This window comes from Argiope bruennichi, chromosome 6 (genome assembly GCF_947563725.1).
Source record: "Argiope bruennichi chromosome 6, qqArgBrue1.1, whole genome shotgun sequence".
In the NCBI taxonomy this organism is placed as follows: Eukaryota; Metazoa; Arthropoda; class Arachnida; order Araneae; family Araneidae; genus Argiope; species Argiope bruennichi.
The window spans coordinates 78,124,930-78,138,517 of record NC_079156.1 but is presented as its reverse complement, the minus strand read 5'-3'; the positions used below and the strand labels follow the sequence as shown (position 1 = coordinate 78,138,517).

Here is a 13,588-nt window from a genome sequence, read left to right as displayed (position 1 = left end):
CCATGAAATATTCGATTGCATGATTTTCTTCCATTGTTGAAAGCTGAAGAAGAAGGATTCTGCTTATGATCTTCGCAGTTTACAAGAGGACACAGAAAGCTAAATTACATTACTGCAAGAAACAGTACAATTAGAAGTTGGATTATACGAAAAGTAATGTTTGTATGGCATTATAACGCCATTCGATTTGACTCCATTAGGAATTTTCTTATACACAAGAGATGGAACAGGTACATTATAATTAAAGTCAAAATCCTTAAAAATAATTTATTAATCGAATCCTTAAATTATGCATAACAGTTTTAATTGAAATTAAACACAAAACATATTCCCGGCGAATCATTTGGTTGTAAATTTTTGTTAGTTATTTTGTAAAAAGGATTTTAGGTAAAAAAAAGAAATGATAGAATTCACTTTGAATAAACATTTTATTTCTTTAACATTCAATATAATCCATATGTGGCAGTGGTGTTACTTCCAGTTACTTTAAAATATTAGTAGTGGTGTTTTGAGTTATCGTGTTACATATAGATTGACAGATATGACTCCAAAGACTGTTTTTCCAATAGAGAGAAAGATCGAAAATGTAAAGATTAGTAAAAATCTCGAGTTCAAAATTTTTTTAACGATTACATTGTTTTCTCTTTGCATACTTCGTGTATGAGGAAAATAAAAATAATGAACGAAGAAGGAAAATGAAGAAAGACTTTCTCCTTTTTTGAAAGTTCACTTTTGAATACACAATTTCCCAAAAGAATAAGTCATGTTATTAAAAACATCAATATCAATCAACATTTCATCTTTACTTATAATAAAGATGAATGTGTATTTGTGTTTACTTACGTGTATGTGTCTGTTGGGGCTCTACAGGTCAAATCGTTTGATCTAGAGTTACAAAACACATTTTGCACATGCAAAATTTGAAAAGTAAAAATATGCAATTCGGAACGATTTTTTTAAATTTTTAATTAGAATTTTAATAAATGGGATATATTAATTAATGAATTTTTGAGTTTTTCTGCAACAACTTTCAATAATATTACAGCACAAAAATAATTTTTACATTATCTTAAAATTCAAAAAATTATCTTTGGAATAATACCGTTTCAATAAATAAATTAAATTTCTATTTTTAATGAAAAATGGAAGTTTAAAAACGTGTTTAAATACTGTTTTCCTGTTTATTTTGCACAAAATAAAAAAAAATTTGACCCGCAAGAATACAATACTTTTATCAATGTGTTGCTATCATGTTGACAAAAACTCATACTAAAATATTAACTCTTTTTAAAAACTAAAACTAGATAAGTGTAAATTTCAGAACTTGTCTGTATCAAATAAAATAAATATGGAATGTGATATTTTCTAAGAAATAAATGCAAAAAAGTTTTCCCTTTTAAATATCTATTTTTTTTAATTCGATTATTCAGTTTTATTTAAGACAAACATAGTTACTAAATGCAGGATATTCATTCTAACCTGTGCCCAATAGCTAATTTCTAAAATTTTAGCTATGGACGTATACATCGAAATAAAAAAAAACGGTCTAAATGAAATAAATAATTATGTTTTATGTAGTTTAAATCATTAAATGTTCTGATGGCTTACGAACTAAAATTTTTATACTGCTCCTTTGTCCTAAGAGGCATTTTATAAAATAGCCAATAATATTTTAAGACAATAATATTTTATAAAGGCAATAATATTTTAAATCAAAAAATTTCCACTCTTTTACGACTAAACCTGATTGGGTTATGAAAATCTGGATGTCTTGATTCTATAAAAACACACGATATTAGACTTCTTCCATCATTTTTTCTTCTTCTACTTCATTTTTTATTTCAGGAATTTCTACTTTTAGTTCCCAAATGCAATTTTTTTATCTGTAATATATATATATATATATATATATATATATATATATATATATATATATATGACATAAAGAATTACATTTTGTGTTGTTTCAGATAATAAACGTTTTAAAAATAACTAATTCTAAATTTTACAGTTATGTTCCCTTATTCATGTTTAGTAAAATATTCTTGGCATATTAACATTTTCAGCAAACAAAATTCACCCTCCTATGATATTAAAGCTACTTCTTCTGAGATCAACTTTACGAATTATAAAGATTTTAAAATTCTTATTTTGAACGCTTTTAGGTCATTTCAAAGGTACCCAAAGGAAGATCCATCAATAAAATGTTGTCACTGTTTGGGACGATCGTTAATGGTTTCAAAACAATGAAATTCGAAGCTTTAAATTCAATTAGTTTTGTTAAAAGATAAATAGATTTTTTTTGTTTAAAATGATATTTATTTAAAAATACATTATAAAACAACATGACTAATAAGACTAGGGGTATATATAAATATTTTGCCCCCCAATCCAATACGTCGTTAGGACATTATTTTTCCAATGATTCATAAAAATTTAGTCTTTGTTACTTTTTTCAGCTATACATTTATTTTCTCATACAATGTAGAATGCAGTTGGTTACAATGCTTTTCCCTGATAATAAAAAAATCATTGTAAAAAAACTATAACAGTTTGGCATATGGTTGTTTCGATAAATAGTAAAAGCGCTTATAAAGTTTTTGATATAACCACTTACAACAATAAATTTCAATATAAATATACTTCATAAATCGAAAAATGTCAAAAAAAATTCCCAGCTATTGCCAAATATGCGCCAATAATCGGTTGTCACAAACACAACAAAGTATCTTCTAAATTTGAGTGTGTAAATATCGTCAACAAACGTTACAGACAGTGTGCTCTTTATGTAACCTAAAAACCGGCATTTGATTTGTAATGGCTGATATGAATTTATGAAAGCAAACTAATGCAAACTATTTTTGCCTTAATTGCATTACCTGCTGCGCTAAAAATATTAAGAACTCAATTATTCTTTAATAAAAATTTTATTGAATAACATTTAATAATTCTTTCATAACAATCTTTTGTAGCTATCACAGAAACATTTATTTTATGACCACTTTGTATAATTCTATAGTATAAATTTTAAAGTAGTTTTTCCTTCTGGGAGAATAAGCCAATCTCTAACGGTTTAGATATGATCAGCTGGATCACATTTACGGTATATATATAAAATCTGTTTATGTGGATGTGTAAAATAATATCAGTGAGTACCATATAGTGCAATCATTATTTTCCCCTTCTTTCTTGGAACCAATTGCTGTAGATTTCGGGATACAAAAGCAGGGAAGAATTAAATGCAATTATATCCTCAGAGAAATGAAGATATGAATAGAAGGCAAGTTACATTTACTTGCAAGAAAATAATACAGATGCTTACATTATCATATAAAAGAAAAGGTTGGTTCATTTAATTTTTATAAATTTTTACTTAATTTAATTTCTTTACTTATATCTCAAATAATTATCTGCACATATTGTTAAAGCTGTTATTTAATATTTTGCTAGGTATATTAGCATTAGTACTGTCCAATGACTCGTTTTATTTATCTAAATATAAAAACATCGGCATTTGAGCCAATATCATCACGCTCTTTTATAATTTATGATCTTAAAATTCACTTTTTTAACTTTTTACAAAGCTTGTAGAAGGCATTGATTTGAATCTTCATTTTTGTTTTTTTATCTTTCAAAAATTATAGCTTATTCGGATCGAAATGTTCGATTTTGAAATATTTGTTTGGAAACCCTTTATTCAAAGCCTGTAATAAAAAGTATAATAATAATTTTAAGAAACTCGTAAATTCAAAATCACAGTAATTTTCAATGAATTAAATGTTATTTCAAAAACCCCATACGTCACCAATTTGCAGATTTTTTTTTTTTGATTGAGCTGATTTTATAGAGGTAGAAACATATTATGAGGAAAAAAAATCCGTAAAGTCATGTTAATGAATATTTTTAAAAATTGATCGTTGAAGATATCAATCGCAGTTTGTCAACTAAACCTTTTCGATTTATAAATAATAGAAGGAAAATTATTCATTGATCTCTCAGCGAAAGAAAACGCGTATTGCGACCCACTAAGAGGCCGCAAGAAGATTTTTGTGGGTCGCTAAATAAAAAATATATACATTTAAAAATAAATATATATATATATAAGGCTTCTCTACAACGAGTATTAGGTATTATAAAATGATCAAATGAGACAAAATGAATTAGAAATACAGTTGCTTCTATTTGTTTTAGAAACAAATATACTTTTTTCGAAATATGGCAAACTGTCTGTATTAGTACAAAAGATTTATACTTCGACAGTCTGAAGACGAATGCAAATGTTCCTTACCTGATGGGGTTCTTATGCGACTTGGATCGATCTAAGAAGCTTAAACACTCGTCTCTTTTTCAATACTCATTAATGAAATGACTTTTATATATGAGAAAATATTGCTATGTTCAAAAAGCAATCTCTTAGACGGCAAAATATTACGACATATTTTCGATTTGAGAAACGAAGTTAACATTTCTCCTTTCTTGTATATGTTACGACCAAAGCCCAAAGTTGGGCCAATTCGCGTTTTGGCCAAGAGGTGTCACCAAAGTCCGAAGTACTTACAATTAATATTGTATATTCTACTTTGGCTGGCCATTTCGCGAAGTGGCTGGGAATCCTTGGCCAAAGTCCGATGTGATAATGGTAGATATAATTGCAATACCAAGAACGGAACAAATATCTGTAAATGTAGGAAGAATCAACGCTTATGCAATTCAAAATGCCATGGAAGTTCATCTTGTTGTAATAAATGAGGCTTAACACTATCGTAATTGTTTTCATTATTTGAAATTAGTAAAATTCACTATTAAAACAGAATACTTAAAAATAAGTAAAATATACTCGTTCTTGAGTACTTCATGTTGTTATAATAGCTCCGAGTAAAATAGACTTAAATTTGAGAAATGCATGTACTCACTTTTTTAATACGTACAGGGATTCGAATATGAGTATGTGTTTTTTTTTTCAAATATGCTGAAATTATGAAAACCTAAATTTACAAAAAGAAATCTCGACTGACATGGTTGGACCCAGACGGATTCGAACACAGACCGTTCGACCTGCAGCCCTATGCATTGCCATCTTGGCTAACTCGCACATGAACGGTGTATTCCAAAAAATGTTTTAAAGGCGATCGTCAGTCTTTTTCTGCCCCATAGACCTAATGCTAAATTTTCCAGATTACATTCTGTTCCGAAATTCGATTCATAAAATACGAACTTCTTTAGAAGGAAAAAAAACAACATTAAGAATAAATTAAAATAAATATAATAACATTTATGAATAAAATATAAATAAGGACATGTGGTAGGTGAAATTCGATATATGGCGCCAACAAAGAAATGCCTTTAAATAATATTAAAAACAAAAATATTTTTCCTTCATATTTGTTTTAATTAGCCCTTATATTTTCTATTTACCTTTGCAAAAAATTTCATATTTTTTGAAGCGATATTTGGGGAGACAATGTGATCTAGGATCTTTAACATTAGGTCTATGGAGCAGAAAAAGACTAAGGATCATCCTTAAAGGTAATTGACAAATTGAGTACTCAATTTCATACACGATACGCAGCGCATTTGCTGAAGATATAATTCGTCATTTTGAAGGGCGCAAATCTAATCTTCAAGCTATCACGTTGTTACAGCATATACGTTCACTGAATAATTTCTATTATGGCTTTAATATGAGAACAGAATAGCACGAGATTATATTTTATATCTCATAAAGTACACAGAAGTACTCATTTTTAACAATGTGTAAAAAAATCTGCTCTTGATTTCTTTCTTCCTACTTTGGTCGATCGTCCCAAGTCACTTCGCGAATTGGCCGGCCAAAGCCTGAAATCAAGAAAAGATCGGACATTGGCCGGTAAGTTTACAGCAACGTTGGCCAAAACGCGAATTGGCCGGCCAATTATTGACCGTAACATATAAATAGTATAGAGAAAGTATAATATTCGTCAAAAAAATCGAATTTCAGATTTTGACGACTTCTTAGACCTCACTGAGTTTTAAAAAAATAAATATTTTTAGAAAATGTTCGTCCATCTGTCTGTCTGTGACAAAAGTAACTTAAAAAGCTTTGAGCCAGGCGGTTAAAATTTGGTATACAGTTTTTGAATCAAATTTTCAGATTTCTGCCTTTTGCGTAAAATGTGGTCAAAAGAAGTCCGTCTGTCCAGCTGTTTGACAACACGAAAATTACAAAAGTCAACACGATAATTACAAAACGAAAAGAGCAGGATATATAAAATTCGGTACACAAAGTTAACATCTATAGTATAGAACGTGGTAAATTTTGAGCCAAATCCAATGACGTGTTAAATATTTGTCAGCCTGTGCTTTCAAAAACATGTGAACACGATAATTCAAAAACAAAATTAATTAAATATATCAAATTTGGTAAGAAATTTCGTGACTACATGTGCAGTTTTGTGCCGATTTTTGTTTCAATCGGTTGAGAAAAACATGTCTGAAACTGAAATTTGATTTTTAAAATATAATATTAATGAATGCTAGGGATAAATCGTCAAATAACTCGCCAAGACAGACACGATAAATTCAGTAAAAATGCCAAATTTACACCAAAAGTTAATATTTCGGAACTATTGCACGCCAATGCCATGTAAAGCGTTCTCTGGCATGACAAGTTTATTAGATGGTATGCGAGAAAGTTTTGAGAAAACCACTCCCTTTATTTGGCAGCAGAGAAACCTATATTTGTAAGCTCATTTAAAACTAAAAATTAGTTTTGGAAATTAAACTACTTAGTTGATATTTGCAAGAAAACTAGAATTTATTTTCACCTACAAGGAGAGTTAAGAAGCGTTTTAACATCGAGCAGAAAAGTTAAAACATTTAATAATGAGCAGATCCTTCAATAAGAACTTAACAAAAACAACGCAGACATTTTATTGAGATTTTTATAAGTTGCTAGAGAAAGTAATATAATATAGATTATATTTAAATGTGTCATTTCCCATCATATCATACAATTGTGAGAAAAAAGTCACAAATTTTCAGATAATGAATTAAATTGGAAGTGCAAGTCATTTTCGTTTACATATTTTTTATTCAATACCCCTTTAGATGAAAACAGTTAACAGTTAATTGATGGGCCTTAAGTGACGATACTCCGTGCGTTCAATTTAAGTTTCTAGCTAGACATAAATTTTGGTTAACTATAGGAATACAGATTTGAAAAAAAAAAGCCAATTAATATTTTGATTAAATTTCCATCCACCTACTGGCTTTTGAAAAATCATTGCAATTAAAACAAAATATGGATTTCGACTAGAACCATGTTTTATGGCTTGCAATTTCTAGTATACATCCAAATGTAGACGCAGTCATGAAATTTTTGCAATTCCTTCCTTATATTGACTTCTTATGTTAGGCAATTTTTGAAAATTATTTTTCCTTTAAAAAATATTTATACCTATATGAATAAATAAACCATTGCTTCATTAAATTATAAGCTTTAGTCAGATCACTATTAATGCAGGAACATAAGCACAAATTCTTTAAAAAAAAAAGAATTTATTTTAACTACGTTAATTTTTTTGAAAGTCTACTGTCTATTCACCGGTCGCAACAAAATTTAAAACAAGCTGGAGGTGGAGGGGGGGGGGAGAAACGAAAATAGTTTGCGCATCGCTACCCTAGTGTGTCGGCTTACCCAAGCGAATTTCACAAGAGTAAATAAAACCCTTACACATGACGTTCAGAAACTGTTAGATAAGAATGCAGATGCATTTTAAGTTTTTTACAACAGTATCATTAACCAGCCAATTGGACATTCGGTCATGAAAATTTAATAAAATATATAATTTTTCTTAAATATTTTCTTAATATATAAATAAATTAGCTTTCCTTAGCTCCAAATATTTCTTTCATTACAATATTTTTAATTTATAAGATGCAGAAAATTCACAAACCAAAACATTTTAACAATTAATAACTAAATAAGCATTAGATATGAAATACTTGAAAGAAAAAAAGATTATCCAGGCATCCAAAAGATTGTTTCACCTGAAACAAGATTTTCGTCAGAGAGAGAAACAAATTAGTGGGAAAACAGTTTTGCTCGCTTGAGTGGCTTATGGGTTTCCAAGAATAGCTGATTCATCTAATAAGATGAGTAAACAAGATGATTAGAGGAAAATATAAGAAGAGAATTATTTCTCTAAGTCGCAAACATCCCCATGCGCTTTGAGCCAAGAAAAAAAATTTCAACGTTCGATGCCATAATTTGTTAACGAAATCTCACAAAATCATCCAAATTTAATAATTTCTTTCCTATAAATACAGTACACACCTGAATATCCGACCTAATGTGGCGGAAGAGCAGCCGGATAGGCCGAAGTTCTATTAACTCATTTCTTTGTCCACCAATACCAGAAGACAAAGTTTTTATACCAAACTCACTGTTATAAAAAGTATTTTTTTTTTCATTTTTTATTGAGTACTAACGTAATTTCTAAATTTTTCTCAAACCATGTAGAATGTAAACACGGTCCGGTGAAACATAGAAGTTGCCGGTAACATGTCGATTTAAAATAGAAGGCTCTGCACTGGCAGTTTATATAAACTTATATACTGCACTGCACGTTTCAAGAATTTATTAAGAATATTGTACAGTTATAATTAGGAAAAAGGCAAACAACCAGCGGAACGCTGTTCTTTTCTTCTCACAACTTGTGTTTTGCATCGACACGTGGGAAGATCGTAGCAGAAGCCTGCTTCCAATGCCTTGCATTCCTCATTTAATTATTATAAAGAAAACCAGGTCAGATAATACGGAAGCCGGATAGTCACGAATCGGATACTCGGGAGTGTACTGTGTACTGTATAGTCGAACCTCTAAATATAGAATTTAAAGTGTTTTGCAATATATATATATATAAAAGTTTCAATATACAAAAATACATACAGTGAACTTTTCGTCATTTTTTACTACGAACAATTAGGGCTATTGAGGATAATTGAAAACAAGAAATAATTGGAAACAGTGACAGTCAGTATGCACTGGTGAAGCCTAGGCAAGCTGGGAAACAAGCACCTCTTTTAAGGCAATCTAGAAGACGAGCAATACTTTTCCGCTTTTTCAGTATTACCTTCTAAAGTTTGTTTGCTTTAATTGCAACCATCTTAAAAAATGGTAAACAAAACTTTCCATAGTTTCAATTTTCATTCCCTGCATCGGTTATTTGCTATGTACCTATATTTCTTGGATCTGAAGGATAAAACGGAAATTAGTATGATTCAATTGTCACTTTTGGATTTTAATCTTCTGAGAAACAGGATATTATATTCAGTTACTCTTAATAGTTTTCCAACAGTAATAGTAATAGACCTTTAATATAATTAAAACTATATTTTTAATGCATTTTGAATAATTCATTTCATGATAGGAAGTGATAATAAGTCTAGGAATACGGTAATATGGAAATCCACCAATAATATTTATTAATTTATGCCAAATTAATAACTGATATTTTAAAAGAATTACCAGGTGATTTAAATAACACTTTTCAATGTGAAAGATGGCTTTTGATGTCGATTGATTTAGTATATAGGTGAAAACAAGAAAAATGATCTCAAGAAAATAAAAAGTGATGGTAAAAGAGAAATCTGAAGATGTTGATTTTCACTCTTTTCAAAAAACAATGGAGATTTTGGATATGGAAAAAGTAATTTATCTCGAATCATCTAGGGTTTATTTTTCAACAAATACGTATATTTTGATTCGTATATTTGATTGTATATATTTGATTTGATACGTATATTTGATTCATTATTCCAAGTTTGTGGGAAATTTATAGTAATTAACTGAATGTTACAAGTTTAAAAAACATGTATTTGATTTAATCAAAATGTGTTTAATTAGTTAATAATACTGTATGATTGCTGAGAGGTAGAAAAATGTTATTCTACCACATCTTATCGCTGAGTAAATTTTTACCGGCAGAGGAAGATTAATTAAATTGGAAATTGAATGTTCAACTTGAAATGACAGATCTATTTCTATTACTAAACTGAAGTATTAGTTATTGCTTAATTTAAATGAAATTTTATAATTTTATATATTCCCTAATCGTATCTATTAATGTTCAACTATTTCGGTTTTTATAAAGGTTCATTTCCCGAAAAAGTTAGGAAAATTCATGATTCTTCCAATCACTCTAAATTGAAGGCATTAAATACATAAGTACATAAGTTACAAAATTATTTTCTCTACCTTAAGAATATTTTAAAGAAAATTGCAATTTCTATAAAATTTGTTCTATTTTCTATAAAATTGCAATTTTCTACAAAATTTTCCCAACATTCTAACTGACCCTATATATAATTATTTTTTAAGGAATAAAAACTATTTAAAAGATTTAATCTAAGAAAATTATATTAAACTCTTCCGTACCTGATGAAATTTCACATTTCTTTGTCACGTCTATATTTTTTATCCTATTTTCTATCAACTCTGCTTCAAGAATAAAGATTTCCGAATAGGGGTCATATTCAGTATAATAAATACAAAATTAAAATGAATTTAAATAAAAAATGTTGTTAAAAATTAATTTTTAACAAAATTTAAGAAATTGAATTGTAAAACTGAAAATGAAATAAACACATAACTTACAATGCAAACATTGATTGCTTTGCGTTTCAGTAAAAACTGATAAAATATCTTTTCTTATTTAATTTATATCCCTCCTAATGAACGAAATTAATTATTATTTATATAAGTAACAGGTATTTACCTTTTTTCCAAAAATTTTTGCTTGATGTATGAAAATCTTATTCGATAATAATTGCAATTAGTATTGAATACAACTCGTTTTCAATACTCTCAGTTCCTGCAAAAGTTCGATAAATAGATATTTTTGATGCATGCAAGTTTAATATACGAAAATTCCATCGCATTTCAAAGTTGCCAGTTGTAAATAGTATAAATCATTCGTCGTTATAAATCGATTGTGTTGAAGTTATAAGAACAATTCTTTTAAAGGAAACAGAATATTTATATCTGTGGCGCTATTGGCGGTCTACAGATCATTGCCAATACAGGAATGCCAGATTTAGCACAAACATACTTTAGCCAGTGCATAGCTCTTAGAATTCTTTAAAAATTTCATTAAGAATTTTAATTAACTAAAAATGAAGCAAAATTTTTCTTCTAATAACCTCTAAGAATATTATTCATAAAATAACTTTACATCTCTTAAATCTGAGAGTAATTATTTTTTCGGTGATACCAATTAAATTGGTGAATAATTTTTTTTCTGAATTTAAAGAAATAAATTCTAAAATGCCTTTGAAATATAAATTGCAGCAATTGTTTTTGTTGCTATAATGAAAGTAAAATACATTTCATTGTATCGTCAAATTTTTAAATAAGGTGTTTAAAGATTAGCTTTAATTTTTGCCTTAATAAATGATTATCATCTTTATTTATGCCAACTTTATTACTAAGATGCCTAAGTGAATTTTAACTTATTAAAAATTAACCCTTAAATATATTTTAAAAGATTACCCTATCTGTAATAAAATGCAATTCATTTTTATTGATTTACTTTTTTTTAACCCATTCGGTTTCCTTCGTTATTCAGAATAAATGTATACAAAATTTGATGATGAATAAAAAAAATAATATTTATTCATTTTTTTTATTACTGAAAGAAAAACAGTTTTAAAAATCATATTTTCCAGCAATTTTGATAAATTCTATTTTTTGCTATTATTTTAATCTGTCTTAATTTCAATTACTGCAAAATCATGTTCTCATAATTCATTAATACATCATATTTAGGTTTTGCTGTTCTTTTAAATATCATAATTAAATACTGGATTAATTAGATAAGTAATGTATAATTATTGTAATGTAAATTAGAATTATTCTTGGTCAAAATTAAATAATAATCTTAAATATCAAATTTATAAAATTTATATTTTGAATTGCATTGCAAAAATTTTCAATGTGTACTTATTCTGTAAATTTTATCAAAATTAAATCAAATGCTAATGCATATCCTATATACTATTTATTATCCTTTAACCATGTATTTGATCTTTTGTTGTAGTTAAAGCAGTCAACATTAACATGATAAATCACTCCGGACCATAAGTTTTTCTGTTCATCTATGAATATTGTATTCTAGAATAAGCTTATTGTGGTTATTTCATTATTTATAACATTTTTTTTTACCATCAAGGAAATTGTTATATGACATATCTACTAATAATAAAGAATGCATGCCTGTGTATTATGCTGGAATTCTACAGGTCAAACCTATAGAGATATCAAATTTTGCAGAAACATATATTGCAGAGTGTGAATATGGATTTTGGAGATTTATTTTCCTTTTTGAAATTTTAATCAAACAAAAATTGTGCGAAGTTTTGTCATTTTTCAACCATAAAACTTCCGAAAAAATTGTAAATCAAAAATGGTTATTACATTCTTCTGAAAAATTGAAAAATTATCTTTTCTATACCATAGTTTTTTTCTCTAATTTAAAAAAAAAAAAAACATATAATTTTTTCTCTAATTTTAAAAAAATTCTGAAAGTAACTTCAAGTAAACTTTTCAACTAAATTCTTCACAATTGTAATGAAATTCAAATCGCTTTCTTTGTTATCGCAAATATTTTATACTAGATCTTCCACCGATTGTTATTCTACCAAGATGTGAAGATCTGGTTTATTTTTTCATACAGAGTAGGTTTCTTTTTAAAGCAGAGTTTTACTATAAATTTTTTTATCAGTTTTGTGATAGTTAAAGTTGTCTTTAAAAAATAAGCAATGCTATAATATGCACTTTTTAATACTACTTCTTTTTTCAGAAATATAACTGGATATATAAAAATACATTATCACTGTTTAAACTTGAAATTAATAAGCTGAACTTTTCATTGAATAGGTTAAAAAAATTCTAATTATTAAAAAAATTATAAAATATTTTCGGTATTACTCAGCAAACTCTTATGCCAAATAATTTCACTTATTATATTTATATATCTGATGAGCATGTTTGAATATGGTCAACAAGTTAGATGAAATTTAATCTTTTCTCCTTTTAGATTTAATGATATGACAGAAAGAGAAAATTGTTCAGGTGGTGCTCAATGCAACTAATTGAACAGGTGAAAGTTTTGTATCTAAAATAGTACGAAATAATGTATATCAAAATTTGAAATTTAAAAACAATCTGCTAGGGAAACGATTAAGGCCATGTTATGCATAAAATAATTTATTGAAATGTTGTGCATGCAATAATCTTAGTGGATCAGCAGATCGCCAAAAGCATCTAATAAAAAATAAAAACAAATGTTGGGACAAATATATTGAATTCTACACCAAAAAACAATTGCTGTAAATTGATTTTTTTTCCTTGTATTATCATATCATTATAAGCATAAGCTCAAATGAACAATATTTTTTAATAAGATTCATCAATTTCAGATCAAAGATTTTAAGATTTATCACTGTTTTATTGATATATGATGGATATGAAATATCTTCCCCAACCTCAATTATTTATTACTGTTTATCACTTACCTGTTAACTTTACAACAGAATAACCTCTTATTTA

At 27.7% G+C, this 13,588-nt stretch overlaps 1 protein-coding gene across 1 annotated transcript in view; it reads right to left on the bottom strand.

Annotated features, from left to right (window-relative positions):
* LOC129972490 (uncharacterized) overlaps window positions 1-13,588 on the bottom strand; it is a 190,098-nt gene that overhangs the window by 135,633 nt on the left and 40,877 nt on the right. The window lies entirely within an intron of this gene.